The sequence below is a fragment of the Papio anubis genome, chromosome 14, assembly GCF_008728515.1.
Source record: "Papio anubis isolate 15944 chromosome 14, Panubis1.0, whole genome shotgun sequence".
Taxonomy (NCBI): domain Eukaryota; kingdom Metazoa; phylum Chordata; class Mammalia; order Primates; family Cercopithecidae; genus Papio; species Papio anubis.
Genome location: NC_044989.1, coordinates 19,977,424 through 19,995,358, shown reverse-complemented (window position 1 = coordinate 19,995,358; position 17,935 = coordinate 19,977,424). Strand labels below are relative to the sequence as shown.

General features: G+C 41.6%; 1 protein-coding gene across 14 annotated transcripts in view; it reads left to right on the top strand.

Moving 5' to 3' along the window:
• The first annotated feature begins 2,117 nt into the window (after nucleotides 1–2,117).
• The window catches only part of PUM2 (pumilio RNA binding family member 2), a 105,456-nt gene continuing 89,638 nt past the window's right edge, over nucleotides 2,118–17,935 (top strand). For 9 of the 14 annotated variants that reach the window (XR_004178195.1, XM_031654951.1, XM_031654953.1 and 6 more), the window contains exon 1: nucleotides 2,247–2,500. The gene's annotated coding sequence lies outside the window, so the exon portion shown is untranslated. Of the gene's footprint in view, nucleotides 2,192–2,246; nucleotides 2,501–17,935 lie in introns of those variants that run through there. The other 5 variants (XM_031654954.1, XM_031654947.1, XM_031654957.1 and 2 more) reach the window with 3 other exon arrangements.

The following is a 17,935-nucleotide window of genomic DNA, read 5'->3' as shown; positions in this document are numbered from 1 at the left end:
AACCAATCGCAGAACCTTTCTAGACACCCCCTAGGCCTTGTGCAACTGCACAGGTCACGTGTCTGTGCTGAAGCTGGCCTTGTTCATGGGGATATCTGGAACACTAAATGAGACAATGTATGGAAAGTGCTTTGGTGCTTGCATGTTGTAAGCACCAAACAAATAACTATAGCATACACATGGCTTTTAGTAGGACTCTTGGTTGTAACAGAAACTCACTTCATCTAGCTTAAGCAAAGAAGCAGAATTTATTATAAGGATCCAGGAATGTGGCTCAGACTCCAAGGGTAGAGGCAGCCAGCCAGACACAGGAACATGTGACAGAGAGACATTGTCAGCACTCTCCTTTTCTCTCTCAACTCCACTCTTTTCTACAGGTTCCCTGTCTTACAGGATGGAACGAGTCTGCCCAAGGGATCCCAGGTCCAAGAGACTTTGGAGGTTGGGGTCTCTTAGTCCTAATTCCATACTCTAAGGGACAGCCTGTGATGGATTTATCTAGTTTCACCCACACTAAGCAACTGTATATAAAGACTCTTCTGCTATTATCAGCTTAATGGAGGGGAAAGGAGAAGGAAGGCAAAATGTGTACACCCCAGTATCTCCCATTCTTACTTGATTGTGAGACATTTCTTAAAGGAATATCTATTAATACTGAACGCAGCACACTAGGGAAATGCTGTCGTGGGTGATGGGGAGCAATGAGATGGTTGAAGCAGAGGCCTGAGCGCCAGGAATTGGATTTGCATTTTAGATAGCAGTGAGCAGAACTGATTGGAGGGAGTGAGACTGGAGACAGGAAAGCTGATTAAGAGCCAGCTACAGAAATCCAGACCTGGGAAGCAAGGCTAGTATTAGTGAGGAGGCAGAGGAAGAGACTGTCTCCAGAATTACTTGGGAAGTAAAAATCTGCGAGGCTTGGTAAGTTATTTATATTTGGAGTGGGGGATAAAAGGAAGAGACAAGGATGGTTCTCAGAGGGGTAATTTGGGGAATGAATAGGTGGTGGCACTGCCAACTATAGAGACAGTACAAGAGTTGGGGGTAGGGGATGGGTGTGACTTCAGTTTTTAACATGCTTGGCGACAAGAACATTCAAGTGAAAATATCTAGAAGCCTGAAATATGAGTCTAAGGTAGGGGCTTGGGATAGATTTCAATGTCAGACATTTTTCAGTAATAGTTAAAAACCGAAGAGCCCATGTATTCAACAGGCACTTGAGGGCACAGTGTAAAACAAAACACAAGGTCCTTGCCCTCGTGGAGCTCACAGTCGCCCAGGGAATACATACATTAAGCAAAGTATAAGGGAGGTCCTGAATCTTTACGAATTGCAGCATGTCAGGAGAGCCAGGAGCTGTGCAAACCATCAAGAACATATCAGACACGGTGCCTATTACAGCTGTGTGACCTGGAGCAGGTTAGGTTAGAATCCTGGAATCACCACTGCTTTGCACGGGGGGCCAGGACAGCAAGGCAGATTTGGGGTTTCCAACCAGCCTGTAAATCGGGAAGGAAACAGCGCTTGGTACCCGAGAAAAAGAAACAGCCAACGAGTGAGAATCACTGGCCCAGCTGGAGAACGACATGAGTTTCCTTTGTGTGCACCGGGACCAAGCACTGGGGGGGCCGACAATTTGCTGAGAGCTGGCTCCACCTGCCTGGGGTGCAACGACGAGAAGAGTGACAGCCCTCTCACGAGGTACAATCTTCTACCTCCAAATGCATCTCCCTCGTCTCGTGCGGAGGTACTGGGTGAAAGCTAAAGGCCTGAATTAACGTCCGGCTCTTGCGGGCGCCAGCACTCCGGAAGCGAAATGCCAGGAGTACCCCAAGGTGGGTGGCGCGGGCGCAGACACCCGCACACCCAGTTGGGGGAAAACAATGAGCAACCGGGTAGGAAGCCGAGAGTGAGAAGATTCAGAAGTCGAGGCCCCACGCGGTAAGACAGTCGAACACAGCGTTTGGCAACAGCACGCCTGCGCTGTCCCAGCCCGGCGCGCGCTCCCGGCGCCGCGGCAGAGCCCAGGAGGGAAACGCGAGCCCGCAAGGTGAGGGCGGGGGAGGGCACGCCGGAGAGGCGGCCGAACACGTGAGAGCGCGGAGAACGTGCGCACGCGCAGGGCGCCCCCGGCCCGCGCGGCAGTAGCGCGGGAGCTGGGACGCAAGGCATTGAAAGGAGCCGCGCCTCGGTGAGAGCTCCCCCTCCCCTTTCTCCCGGGATGCATTGCGGGCGCCCGGTGGGCGGGGGGGAGGGGAGGGGAGGCGGCGGTGGCAGCCATGTTGTTGTGAGTCTCTGTGTCTCACGCTCGGTACTTCGGTGGTTCGTAGGAGGAGGGGGAGGAGAAGGAGGAGGTGGGGTGGGGGGGGAGGGTGGTAGGTGGAGAAAGAAGACATTGCCGCCACCGAAGGCAGAGGAGGGGGAGGACCGCCAAGAGCGACGCCGCCGTGTGCCCAACGGTCGGTGTCCCCGGCTGAGGCAGCGCGGCCGCAGCAGCCCTGTAAGTCAGTCCGCGCTCGCTCTTTCTCCGGTCCTGTGGCGCTGCCGGGGTGGCTCCCTGGGCTTTGTGCGGCGGCGTCGGCGGGAGCCGATCACCAGTGGGAGGGCGGACGGGGCCTGCTGAGTGCCCGGGCCGGTGCGGCCTGTGGCCCGCTCGCACAATGCAGGGGGAGGGGTGCCGGAAGGGGGTGTGCGCGCGCGGCGGAGGGGGCTCCCGTCCGACCGCTTTCCCGCTTCCTTCCCTCCGCTGGGCCGCCGCCTGGGGGGCCTGGGGCGCCGACCCCGTTCTCCCCCAGATTCGGCGGACTGGAGGTTAGAGACTGAGCTGTCGGCCCTGGGTTTCGGAAAGTAGGGGAGAGGCCGGGTGGCCCCAGAGAAGCATGCGGATTGCAAGTGGGTGAAGAGGAAGGAGTGGGTTTATGAAAACAAGTGTGGGCATTTTCAAAGGCCCGAGTGTGTCCGGGAAAAGCTTGCCGTGGACAGATGTAGGTATGAAGCAGTGACTTGGATTCGCCTTGTTTAGGTGATGTTTTACTATAGGAACGGATTTCGATAGAAAAATATGTAACTTGTAACCAAAGACAAGATTAGTGGCTTCTGCTATTTGAGCAGTAGTTTTGTATCTGAATTGGGTCAGATTTTGGGGAAGATGTTTAAAGTTTTGTGCCCAAACACGTGTAAAAGTGTTGTTTCTGAGAACACAGCTAGAGAAAACCTACTTAACTTAGCTTTTTATTCTAACATACGTAAACTTTTGAAAGCATCATGTTAGGACTTAGTACTTCGAAATTTTTACTTGTTGAGAAAACTGGGGGCAGATGTTTGGTGAAGGAAAACATGAGAAAAATGTTTGTACACGCTGAAGAGAAATGTAATACCTGTAAAGGTATTGTATGTCAAGAAAACAGTTTTAATAAAGGGAGTTACCGAAGGATTTTTAAAGCTTGTTTAATGGTTAGATTTCGTGTTTAATAGGTGACTCTTCGCCATGTGACCTGGAGTACTGGAAGATGACTTAAGGAATCCTGTAAAGAAAAAAATAACAAAAATGAATATTTTCGATTTGTTTCTATTCTTAGCCTCCTTTTAACAATGATTTACTTCATTTGCTCAATCATCATGAGTAAATGATGGCATTTTCCATGCTGCAAGAATTTCTTTAAAATTCCGATTTTTGGTGAAATTGCATTGTGTAGAATTTTCTTGGTGTCCATGAGGGCAGTTTTTGTATGCAGAAAATGTTTACGATAATTTTTAAAATAAAATTATATTTCAGAAACCTGGTTCTTGAGGATTTAGGTCCAGTTTTTTATTCTGTTTACAGGTCTAGCTATTTTGAGTTATAATTGCCAGTAACAATCTTAAGCATATTCCAACAATTTAAGCTGTGTTTAACACATGCTTTCCTTAATTTGAGTCCAAAGTTCTCTTAGGTGTTCCAGTATTTAGCAAGATTTCAACTTCTAAAAAGAGCCTAAATTACTGACATTTAATTTGTTCTTACAAAGCTGTCACTTTAGACTCAATTCTCAGGCATTACAAATACTGTATATGAATTACCACATAATACTTGGATTTTGTTTCTCTTAAGCATTCCATACTTGTTTATAAGTCTTTTTTTCTTTTTTGAGACAGGGTCTTTCTCTGTCGCCCAGGCTGGAGTGCAGGTGGTGAGATCTCGGCCCACTGCAGCCACCGCGTCCCGGGCTGCAACTGTTCTTCCACCTAAGCCTTCCGAGTAGCTGTAGCTGGGGCTACAGGCGCATGCCACCACGCCCGGCTAATTTTTGCGTTTTTGTAGACAGGGTCTCACTATGTTGCCTAGGCTCAACTCCCGAGCTCAAGCGATCCCTCCCGCCTCGGCCTCCCAGAGTGCTGGGATTACAGGCGTGAGCCACCGCACCGGGCTTATTTATAAACCTTTCTGGTGTTGAAAGATAATTTGCTTTCCTGAGTTTGTACTTATCTTAGTTAACAAAAGTAATTATGACCAGAGATTCAGGCCAGGTGTGAAATCGACAGCCCATTTTTTTCAGTAACCAAGCTGTCTCCTTTTTATAGACCCTAACATGAACTGCATAATTTTAAGTGGAAGTTGGTTCCTGTCTCCTAAACTCAAGTTCTACATACTTCCTAACTTAAATACTTTGTTGGGTTTCCAGGATATGGAAACACTTTGTATTTTTTCATATTCTTAAAATTTGCAGGTACTTAAAATATCCAAATATTTGATTCTCACATGGCTTTGTCTGCATGGCTGCAGTCACATCTTGAGACCATTTTACTAACAGGTGTGATTAAGATAAAAATTATACTTATAACCAGGTAAATTGGTTTGTGGCATATTAAGTATATTTCTTGCTTTTCTTCTTTAATTTTTTTTTTTTTTTTTTAAATATAGGCGAGACTTGCTATGTTGCCCAGACTGGTCTCAAAGTCCTGGGCTCAAGCAGTTCTCTCGCCTTGGCCTCCCAAAATGTTGGGATTATAAGCATGAGCCGCAGTGACAGACCCTTGCTGTTTTTAGGAAATGCATTAAAATAGTCTAACTTGTTGCTTTTGTCCTACCTTCTCCTACCTTCTCACTTCGCTTTGATGAGTTTTTAAGAGGGAAGGCTGATGAAATATGGCTGAGCCCCTTCCTCTCTCTCTCTCTCTCTCTCTAGGAGTCTTCTCCCTGCAGAAAGCACTTAATTTGCCCTGCTTTTTCATGAGAATACCAAAGTTAGACTCTTCATTTCCAGAGGACGGTAGTTGTCCAGTGCTACTTGTGACTGGGTTAAAATAATTATGGAGTGTGTTGTTAGGACGCCCTCTTGGCCTAGGTCTAAATTATGCCTCCACTGTGACTTTATCGGTAGTAAAGGAAATCTTTGGATTAGCACAAGTCCAGCTACTGTGTCTTTCAGTCAGTTCTGAATTCTGGTGTGGAAAAAGGTTTCCTCAAACCCTATCATTTAGGAGCTAATATTTTAATAGTGATTTTTATATTTGGCAATATAGACAGGAGATTTGTAGTTGAAAAAGTTTTCTGTTTTCAAGCTTTTCCAGTGAGTGAAATGCTGTATAGAATTATTAGGTAGGTGCATGATAAATGCTTTTGGAATTTTCATGTAGCATTATGTTTAGAGACATGTTAAGTGTTTTTTTTTCCCTTAGTGACTTTCTTCAAATAACAAAGATAAAGAGATTTATCTTTTTAAATGAAAAATCAAGGCATGCCTAATTAAACACAAGTATTAAAAGTTTTGTTTGACCTTTGCTTGGTTCCTTTTTATATTCTTAAGTGCTTTAAAGAATTTTTTAAAAGATTGTTTATTTAAGCATGTTGGCAAAAGCATAGTTTCATTAAGCTCTGTTCTGCAAGTTTAGCTACTGAATCCCATCCATTTTCAGGTTGCGTATTGTAGATTTTCACTTCTTACTCTCTCACCATTCTCTTGTGGAGGAATAAAAGATTTTAGAATAGAGTACTGGGAAATATCCAAATGTACACACCTTGTATGCCTATCTCTGTAGCTGGCAAGTGCAAAAAAAGAAGTAGCATGAAGTGTAAAAGGAGAAGGGAGGTAATTGAATTGTTAGATGGTTTGATTGACTGCAAATGGGACAGGAAACAAAAAAGTAGTCATCACCTATTTGGAGCAAAATATGTTGGGACCACAGTAGCACCCTAAAATGTTTCCTGGAAGGGACCTGGTGCAATTGGCTGTGAAACTGTACTCAAAACCACCTAGTCAATACTGCCTGGGGAAATGGAACCTGCAGCTGACTGCCAACACACATACAGTGTGGTCATGGCAGGGCAGTAGGGAAGGATTATTTACATTTTTTTTTAGTTCTGGGGAAAAATACGTTAATGTAGGGAACCTGGTTTGAGGATAGCTCTTTGATCTGTTTTATTGTAGTAGCCATCTTATGACAAGAGTAACAAGTTCTGGATCTCAGAGTGGTGATCCCTGACTTTAGGCAGTTTCTGAAACAGTTAAGATCAGTGAGAGAAAGATGCAATTGGTCTTATGCATTCAGACATTAAAGAAGGCAAATGAGTGTTAGAGGCAGAGTGCCCCTAAGTATAGGTCTTTATTAGGCAGTCAAATGAAGCAAACTGTAGGAAGAAAAAAATGTGGATTGTATTGTATGATTTTATAAATACCAAAAATGTATACAGATGGGAACTGCTTGTATCTTCCATTTTGATGACCACGTCATTTTTAAGTTAATTTATTAAAAACATCTCCATAGTAGCTTATCAGTACTTTTAGCGTAATTACATGCAAAAACATTCAGTTATCTGTGATAAAACTTGAATCTTTAAAACCAATTCAACATGAACATAATTATGTTTTGAAGGTGAGAGGATAATGGCTCCAGATTTTGCCTATAGGTGTTTTCTTGGGCCACCTTTCCATGGAAGTGTAATTTATTTTTATCCAAAGAAGAGTCTTAGGTGCCCTCGTTTTAGTATCTAAATTATGTGCATCCTACACTAGCAAAAGTAGGAGTGCTCTAGGCTCTTGCTAAAGGTAAATTGTTTGCCAGTTCTTTCAGAATCGTGGCTGAGAAAATATTCATGGAGTATGGATATTCAGTCCATTTGTAGTCTGAATATTAAAATGTTGTCTTTTCATCAAGCTAGACTACCAGAAACCTGCACAATTTTTTTTTTTGAGGCAGAGTTTCGCTCTCGCCCAGACTGGAGTGCAAAGGCGTGATCTCTGCTCACTGCAACCTCAGCCACCCAGGTTCAACCAATTCTGCTGCCTCGGCCTACCAAGAAGCTAGGATTACAGGCGCCCACCATCACACCTGGCTGATTTTTGTGTTTTTAACAGAGACAGGGTTTCACTATGTTGACCAGGCTGGTCTTGAACTCCTGACCTCAAGTGATCCACCCACCTTGTTCTCCCAAAGTGCTGGGATTGCAGGCGTGAGCCGCTGTGCCCTGCCCCACACATTTTTTTTTTTTTTTTGAGAGTTGCAGACATATCATGTGCCACACACTGTCCTTAGGTGTTGGTGATAATGGTGATATGTGGTCCTTGTTTTTAAGGCCTTTATAGGAAAGTAGAGAGAAAGAGGATTAAAATTGTGATTACAGTGTAGCATGCTAGCCTGCCACAGAGGTGGTATTATAAAAGTGCTGTGGTGTGGGCACAGTGGTCCATGCCTGTAATCTCAACACTTTGAGAAACTGAGGCGGGACAATCGACAGCCTGGCCAGCATAGGGAGACCTTGTCTCTACAAAAAATTTAAAAATTAGTCCGGCACGGTAGCACACACTTATAGTCCAAGCTATTTGGGAGGCTGAGGTGGGAGGGTCACTTGAATCCAGGAGATTGAGGCTGCAGGGAGCTGTGATCATGCCACTGCATTCCAGGCTGGGTGACAGAGGCCCTGTCTCCCCCCTTCCCCCCCCCCCCAAAAAAAAGTGCTGTGGACACATGTAGGTAGAGACTGCAGAAACAGGAAAAACTTTCCACAGGAGGTAAAGCGGAATCTTAAAATATTATAGAAGTAAATTTAGTCCCGAGATGGGTGAAGTGGCATTCAGCCAGAGGGATTAATAGCTGTAGTAATCCTGATGGGGGGAATGGCAGAGCTTAAGGTGCAGTTATAGGGAGGAGGATGACAAAGGAGAGATAGGTAGAAACCCACCAGATTGAAGTCCTTTATCTAATATGGACAGTCCAGGATTGTAATTTAGGATGATTTAGACAATCATGCTGTCCTTGGAAAGCCTTAGAGAATTACTGTGTAGTTTTCCTGGATTATATTAGGAGTTAGGTATTTGACTTTTCCTTGAGGAACTGACTATAAGAAAGACTAGGAGGCTGGGCACCTAACACTGGGAGGCCGTGGCAGGTATATTGCTTGAGCTCAGGAGTTTGAGACCAGCCTGGGCAACGTGATGAAACCCCATCTCTACAAGAAACGCAAAAATTAGCTGGGCATGGTGGCTCCAGTCTGTAGTCCCAGCTACTTGGGAGGCTGAGGCACGAGGATCTCTTGATCCCAAGAGGCAGAGATTGCAGTGAGCCAAGATTGAGCCACTGCACTCCAGCGTGGGCAACAGAGTGAGACCCTGTCTCAAAAAAACAAAATAAAGTAAAATAAAAAAACAAGACTATGAAACCTTGTATCTGTTAATGGGAATGTTGAAGATATTTTCTGTTACAACTCTATTGCCTCAATAATGCTCCACTTAAGAAATTGCTTTTTTTTGCTTTGAGACTGGGGTGAGGGCAGGTGTCTCACTCTGTTGCCCAGGCTGGAGTACAGTGGCGAAGTCACTGCTCACTGCAGCCTCAACTGCCCAGTCTCAGGCGGTTCTCTCACTTCAGCCTCCTGAGGAGCTGGGACTACAGGCGCACAACATCATACCCAACTAGTTATTTTTGTATTATTTGTAGATACAAGATCTCGCAGTGTTGCCTTGGCTAGTCTCGAATTTGTTGCCCCAGGTGGTCTTGAATTCCTGGACTCAAACAATCCTCCTGCCTTGGCCTCCTAAAATGCTAGGATTATAGGTCCAAGCCACCATGCCCAACAGAAATTTCTTTTAAAGCTTAGTGTTAAGAATAAGGTTGCATCCAAGGGGTTGGTATGACTTCTTTCTCTGGATAATGAGAATTGTACATACCCACTGTTTGTACAATTACTAGCACAACTAGTTAGCATTAGACTTACTAGTTTATTTGCTATTTTATTTAATAAATTATTTAGTTATTTTTATTTAGAAACTTTCTTTTTCTTTTTTTTTTTTTTTTTTTTTTTGAGGCAAGGTCTCTGTCACCCAGGCTGGAGTGCAGTGGTGTGAACATGACTCACTGCAGCCTTGACCTCCCTGACTCTAGTGATCCTCCCACCTCAGTCTCTTGAGTAGCTGGGACCACAGGCATGTACCAATACGCCCAGCTAATTTTTTTGTTTGTTATTTTGTGTATTTCCTTTAAGGTAGTCTGCCGTCTTCCAAACATTTGCTTAAGTGAATGAAGTAAGTTTTATTTAAATTATACTGAAGATTTTTTTTTAAACATAGACCCTTTTAAAAATATATAATTTAGCTGGGCATAGTGTGGCACTACTGTAACCCTAGAGGTTGAGGCAGGAGGATTGCTTGAGCCCAGGTTTGGAGGCTGTGATGGCACCACTGCACTCTAGCCTGGGTGACGGAGTAAGACCCTGTCTGTAAATATATATATGATTTAATACTTAATCCTTGAAACTAACACAGATTTGGTTTCTCTTCATACATTTCTACCTAGATGTTTGGTGGTGTTTTTGATGTAACTACTTGCCTTTTTAAAACTTAAGTATCTTTAGGAAATTGGCTTGGTCATTTCATCTCACTTTAAAGTTAACCAGTTCAAAGCTTTTCTTGATTACTTGAGGAACTTTAAAAACCAGAATGCATACTAATCACCTAAATGATTCCTTTTTACTTCAAAGATTTATCCAATTCATATATATTTCTTAGACCATTCATAAGTCATAACAAACTAAATATATTTTAAAGCTTTTAACCATAAGTTAGGGTTTTCCTAGACAAAAATTAAATCTCTGTTCTACCCAGTCTTATGAGAAAATTGAATATGTTTCATACCTCACATTCATTTTTCTTTAAGTTGTCTTGGAAATGACTAGAAACACTACATAAAATGTATTTGTGTTAACATTTATAGAAAAGTTATGGTAATACTGGGTTAAGGTTAAAGTTTTAATTGTAGAATTTCTTGGAGCCAGTAACAGAAGGAAGGAAAGATTGAACATGTACTCAGAGCTTGCAAAAGAGGAGGTGGGTGCTACTGAGCAGCATACCTGAAATGTATCGGACAAGGGACCACTTATTTCTGAGAACACTGAGTTAGTGAATAAGGAGCATACTTAGGAAAATTCTAAAGAAACTGCATTAAAGTCTGCTTCTTAAAATTGTTATTTTTCTCCAGTTGTCTCAGACCATGCATTCAGATTTCTTCCTTTAGTTCTGTTACAATTTAGTTAACATTTCTTTTTCTTTTCTTGTTTTTGTTTTGTTTTGAGACGGTTCCCCTGTTGCCCAGGCTGGAGTTTAGTGGCACAATCTCCGCTCACTACAACCACCACCTCCTGGGTTTAAGCGATGCTCCTGCCTCAGCCTCCCTAGTAGCTGGGATCGCAGGTGCCTGCCACCACACCTAGCTAATTTTTGTATTTTAGTAGAGACGGCCTTTCACCATGTTGGCCAGGCTGGTCTCAAAGTCATGACCTCAAGTGATCCACCCGTCTTGGCCTCCCAAAGTGCTGGGATTACAGGCTTGAACAACCGTACCAGGCCTCTAGTTAACATCTCTTAAGTTGTTTTTCCTTGGTGAGGTATTAATTCTAATTGATAGCATGTAACAATTGTAAATTACTAAGAGCCATGTGAAACAAGTCTTCATTTGTTGAACTCTCAGCCTAATACTAATAGGAACAAAAAGTAACACAATAACTTTTGTACTTCGATAGTTTCCAAACTGTAATGCAGTTAAGCTGTATTTATATAGGACATTAAGAAATTTACTTTGCTAACTTTAGTAAGTCTTAGCAACATGCAGAAATACAAAGATAAAGCCAACAGTACCTTCTCCTTTACCAAAGTTGAGTGAGGTGTTTATTTTTTCTTTTTTTTTTTTTGAGACGGAGTCTTGCTCTGTCGCCCAGGCTGGGGTGCAGTGGCCGGATCTCAGCTCACTGCAAGCTCCGCCTCCCGGGTTTACGCCATTCTCCTGCCTCAGCCTCCCGAGTAGCTGGGACTACAGGTGCCCGCCACCTCGCCTGGCTAGTTTTTTGTATTTTTTAGTAGAGATGGGGTTTCACCGTGTTAGCCAGGATGGTCTCGATCTCCTGACCTTGTGATCCACCCGTCTCGGCCTCCCAAAGTGCTGGGATTACAGGCTTGAGCCACCGCGCCCGGCCGAGTGGAGTTCATACTTCCCACAAACATATATAGTCATACATTGCCCCGCTCCTTCTTTGAACAAAAATGGGATCATATGATACACATTAGGCAACTTGGTATTTTTACTTAATATCATGGACATTTTACATATAACTTTAATTACTTGTAATTTTTGTAATGGCTCATTGTTTTAACTTTTTTCTGTTGTTGAGTTTAGCTTATTTTTTAAATTTTGTACTACCATATAAGTGGTGCTGCCGTAAATATCTTTATATAGTTAATTCATTTGTGTTGGTGCTGTTTGTTTAAGGTAAATTTCCAAAAGAGAAACTTCTGGGTCAAAATATTTTCTTTTTTTGCGGGGATGGGGAGTGGGTGGTGTGCAGGTAAGAGCTATGGCCCCCACTGTGTTGCCTAGGCTGGTCTCCTGGACTCAAGCAGTCCTCCTGCCTTGGCCAACCGAAGTGTGGGGATTACAGGCATGAGCCACTGTGCCCAGTCCAGAGAATTTTATATTGGTTTTTAAACAAATAAAAAGTTCAGTTTGATGTGTCATTAATTCTCTAGAAAGCACTTGCATTTCAGTTTCATGTGTTACCTCAATCTTTGCAACAGCCCTAAGAGGGAGGCATTGTTGTTTCCATTTGCAAACGGACAAATGAGATCAAGTTCATTTAGCTAGTCAGTGGCCAACCTGGAACTGTATGCTAGGTCTTTTGATTCTGATTTCTGTTATACCATGATGATTGATACTAACAAAATTTTTTAGTTGGGAAACTTCTAGGGTGTTTGTGGATACATTCCTTAGCCATATGGTGATGTATGAGTGTTTCAACCCTATCTGCACAGGGGAAGCATCACCTGGAGAGCTTAAAAAGTACTAATAAAATTCTGCCTGTCTTGCCGCCCAGATTAATTCAAGCCAGCCTTTGGCAGGTGGGACCTGAGCAACTGTAGTTTATAAAATCCTCCTACCTGGACTCTGATGTGTGTTGTAAGTGTTTGAGAACTAGTGATCTCAAAATTGGGGTGCTCCTATCCCTGAGGGGTACATGAAGAGTTTTCAGACTACATCTGTTAGTGCATTTAGTCTTCTGGGAGTCAGTTATCAGGTCCTCACCATATATGTACTGAGAAAGATGGAACTCTGATCCATTCCGCATCTTAGCGTTGTGTGTTTTACCCAGGTAGTTAAACTTTGGCACCAAAGAGTTAGCTTTCTTTTGTGATTAATCCTATCTTACATTGCTGTTGGAGCGAAATGCAGCATTCTATAGAACTGGCATATTTTCACCTCCATTGGTATTTTCTGAATTCATATCAACAATATTTTTGGATGATAGGAGTAATGACTTTTTTTTTTTAACCACTTCTTCCTTCCCTAACCTGTTAAAGAATACATTACAAAGCAAAGGACAGTACTAAAATACTTTGAAAGCTAGAAATACATAAATCATGTTTATCACAGCATACTGTCAAATATATTGACTATAAATTAAATGTATGATTTAATTGGCCCTGTTTTTATTTTTATTTTTTTTTAATTTTTTTACATTGAGGACTTTATCAAGAGTAGGATAGAACTAACCTAGATGAAATGACATTTGTAAATACTTATCCTGTGTTTTTCTTTTATTTATTATTTTTTGAGATAGAGTTTCACTTGTCACCCAGGCTGGAGTACAGTGACACGATCTCGACTCACTGTAACCTCCGCCTTTCAGGTTCAAGTGATTCTCCAGCTTCAGCCTCCCAAGAGGCTGGGATTACAGGTGTGTGCCCCCAAAATTGGCTAATTTTTATATTTTTACTAGACAGGGTTTCACCATGTCTGCTAGGCTGGTCTTGAACTCCTGACCTCAGATAGTGCACCCGCCTTGACCTCCCAAAGTGCTGGGCTTACAGGCATGAGCCACCACGTCCGGTCTGCTTTTCTTTTTTCTTTTAAATTAGGTGGTGAGAGAATATTTATGTCTACAAACTGGGCTTTGCTTTTTAAAAACCTGGTGTCATAAAAGTAAGGCTAATGATATTTACTGTAGTAGATATTGAGTGTACACGTAAATTCTTTTATATTCTAAAATGGTTGGAAGCTTTCAAACAAGACTGAAATGAAAATTGAAAATATTTTTCTTTTAAGTGATGCTTAGTTTAGATATTTTATTGTACTTTTTTTTCTTTTTTTTTTTTTTGAGACGAGTTAACCCTGGTCATTTTCCACCTCTTGGTCTCAAGTGTCCCACTTCCTATCTCAGTGTCCCAAGTAGCTGAGATTACAGACATGTACCACCTTGCATGCAGAATTACATAACTACTGTAATTTATTTGCAAGTCATGATACATATCCTGTATGTAAGTGTATTTAGGAAAAATCTAGTCTTGCTCATACATTGTAGTAAACATTTTTTTTTGAAATAAGCTATAGAAATGACTTATTTTTTAGTGCTTAGATGTGGCATATTATTAATTTATTAAATATTTGGGTGCTACCATATATAAAGCCATTGATTTCCAAGTTAACATGACTATAAGAACTATATAAATGTGCTGTGATTTTATCATGTATGTATTTTAAGTATTTCTAAAGTTATAACTAGTGTGTGGAAAACATTCTAGGAGTTAAGAACTATCAAATGTAATGTAAAAATAATGCATATCCTTTTTCTAGGTGTGACCATTATTAATGGTTACGTGTGACTCGGCGCATATATGCTTGCATCCTGTTTTTACAAAACTAGGATGATAGGAGCAGAGATTGGTTTTCACGTTCCCTTTTCATGTAATAACCTGGAATATTTGTATTGTATCATTTCACTTCCCTATTACTATATTCTTAGTATTCTTTTTGACCTCCCTCATAACTAGGAACATTTCATGGAACACTGGCATAACCAGAACAGTTGATGAGATTGTGTGGAATTTTTTTCTTTCCTAGTTATGATTTAGAGAAGTTTTAAAATTTAATGGGCAAGATATATTAGTAATACGGCAACATACCAGTTAAATTCCATGTGAATTAAGAGATAGATTGTATGGAGTCAGTTTTAGGGAAAGCTGCATTTGAGCCAGACTTTGAGGGATTTGTGGGATTTGCACATGAAGGGATAAATGGTAAAGAGTTGTCCAGGTGTTTTTGTTTTGTTTTGTTTTGTTTTTGAAACGGAATCTTGCTCTGTCACCCAGGCTGGAGTGCAGTGGCGCAATCTTGGCTCACTGCAACCTTCGCCTCCGGGATTCAGGCGATTCTCTTGCCTCAGCCTCTCAAGTAGCTGAGATTACAGGCACACACCACCCCACCCGGCTGATTTTTGTATTTTTAATAGAGACAGGATTTTACCATGTTGGCCAGGCTGGTGTCGAATTTCTGAGCTTAGGTGATCCACCTGCCTCAGCCTCCTAAAGTGCTGGGATTACAGGCATGAGCCACCACGGCTTTTGGAGAGTAGTGTAATTGGCATTAGCTTGAGTGATGGCTTATGCTTGGTTGGTATGGGAAAGAGCATGGGCTTTGGAGTTTTGGTAGTATTATGTTCTCTACCATTTTAGTAGCTTTGTATATTAGGGTAGGGAAATTGGCAAAGTAATGATACAGTATCTACTTTGCTGGATTGTAGTGAGAATTATATATAATGTGCCTGGTACAATTTGTGGCATAAAATGGGGCGCTCAATAAAATTTCTGTTGTTATTCTCTTTGGGGGAAAGTTGTCTGATTAAAAATTAGTCTCTAAAATTTGTACCCATTTGGAAATAAGTTTTTAGGAAACATTTTCATACACTAGTCAAAAGTATGGTTGAGGAAGTAATAAGTGAAATTAAGTTTATATGAAGGCTTGGACCCTAAGTGAATAAAGAGTCACCCCCTTTATAAAATTGCAGTTTATAAATGTTTTAAAACAATTTTTGTCCAAATTGTGTAACTGACCTTCAAGGCCCAGCTTAGATACCATACCTGCCTTATGTGGCTTTCTGTCAGACAACTATATGTATTTTATTAAACTTTATTTTTTTCTAACCACCTAGCATTTTTATTATGGAAGCTTTCAAACACGTAGAGAGAATAGTAAGTATTGTGAACCCTTGAGAGCTACCCTCCGTATGCAACATTGTGTGAAATCTTATTTATACCCATATTTTACTTTTTGAAGGAGTATTTCAAAGTAAATCCCAAGCAATATGCCGTTTCAAGCATAAATGCTCTCACTGATGAGGACTTAACAAAAAACAAACCCAATCCTCTTGCTAGTATCGTAACTAATAGAATTCCTTACTGTTATCTAATACTCATTCTATATTTGAGTTTCTCTAATTTTTCTCAAAAAAGTCTTTATAGCTGGTTTGTGAGAAGCAGGATTCAAACAAGGCTTACACAGTTTTTTTTGACATTTAGTCCTATACCACAGTCTATGTAATCTGCTTCCCCCCTTTCAAAATTTTATGTCATAAATATGTATTTGGATCAGTAGTTTTATTATAATATTAGATTGAAGCTTAGTGTTTTTTGAAGGCAGTTCTTCATATGTGGTGGTACTGTTTCATATTACATTACATTATGAGTCATATAATGTCTTACTCCACTATTAGGATGATGTCACATTTTAAATAACAAAATAATTCAGGAATTCTAGGCCAGGTGTAGTGACTCATGCCTGTAATCCCAGCACTTTGGGAGGCCGAGGTGGAAGGATTCCTTGAGCTCAGGAGTTCAAGATAGGCCTGGGCAACATCGTGAGACCCCATCTGTACCACACACACATGCACCCAAAATTTAGCCAGGCCTGGTGGCACCTGTGGTCCGAGTTACTCAGAAGGCTGAGATGTGAGGTTCCTTTGAGCCTGGGAAGTCAAGGCTACAGTGAACCCTGATTACGTCACTGTGCTCCATGTTGGGCAACAGAGCAAGACCCTGTCTCTTAAAAAAAAAAATTATAATGTATCTTTGACTTTAGAACCACTTTTTAAGCCAGGCACATTTGCTCATGCCTGTAATCCTAGCATTTTGGGAGGCCAAGGCAAGGTGCAGATCGCTTGAGTTCAGGAGTTCAAGACCAGCCTGGGCAACATGGCAAAACCCTGTCTCTACAAAAAATGCAAAAATTAGTTGGGCGTAGTGGTATGCACTTGTAGCCCCAGCTCCTTAGGATACTGAGTAGAAGGATCACTTGAGCCCAGAAGTTCAAGGCTGTAGTGAGCCATGATCAATGCCACTGCACTCCAGCCTTGGCAATAGTGAGACCCTGCCTTAAAAAAAAAAAAGTACCAAACCCCAAAAAACCACTTTTTGTGTTATGGAAAGTTTTCTAAAGCTTGTCATCTTCATTTCCATCTCAATTATTTGACCTGCTTCTTTCAGGCAATACCTAAAGCATCAAAACCCAGCGTAGATTGAGGCCGTTTAGTGTGTAGATCTTCTCTAAGTAGTATATTTTTCAAAATAAGGCAACTTTTCTTCAGCAGTATTTTGATTCTTCAAATAAGTCAGTTGAGACGGTGCCTTATAAGATGAGAGACTTTTGTAAAGGCCCAAATATATGGTAATTCCCTTTCAGAGAATTTTAATGGAACAGAAGTCTTATATTTGCACATATGTAGATTTGTCTAAATGATGAGGTTGGAATAAAACATTTAATTAAAATATTTGAGCTTTGAGCTAATAGGGTCTTGCAAGGAGATTTTTGATTTCTGTAAGTCTGTACGTTGACAACACTAATTTTTATGCCAAATTTCATTCAAAACATAAAACTTGACTTTTTCTTACTATAGTTGAGTCAGTAATACTATTCTTTGTTATAGAGTTTTTTGCCTTGCTGATAAAGCAAGCAGAGGTAACTCCCCCATGAAAGTATTTGGACAAACTAGAAAACAGACTGTTGATGTAGCCCTTGGTTGATCCACTAGCTAAGTGACTTGTTCATCATCACTAAAAAATTGTATGATTCAATGTATGCCCTCAGAAAAATAAGAAATTACCGAGAGTTGGTGTGAATAGTAGAAACTTTGTTAAATCTTTGAAGGCTAATGGTCTGCTACAAATACCTAAACCTGAATTTAGATTTACTTTTGTCATGTGAATGAGAAAAGGCGTTGCTAAACAAAAAAATTTTGTTGGCAGATTTGCAATAAAGTGATTTAATTTGCTGAGCAGAAGAAAGTACTCTTTAGGAATTCAGCACTTGTTTGTTTGCCGTAGATACCACTAATGTTCAACGATTATGTTCTTTAAAATCAGTCCAGCTGGGTGCAGTAGCTCACACCTTTAATCCTAACAATTTGAGGGTCTGAGGCAGGAGGACTGCTGGAGCCCAGGAGTTTGAGATCAGCCTAGGCAACATAGGGAGACCCCTGTCTCTACAAAAAATACAAAAATTAGCCAGGCGTGGTGGCGTGCACCTTTAGTCCCAGATACTCCCGGAGACTGAGGTGAGGGGATGCAGAGAGCTGTGATTGCTGAGAATACACCATTGTACTCCGCTTGGGTGATAGAATGAGACTTTGTCCCCCCCGCCAAAAAAA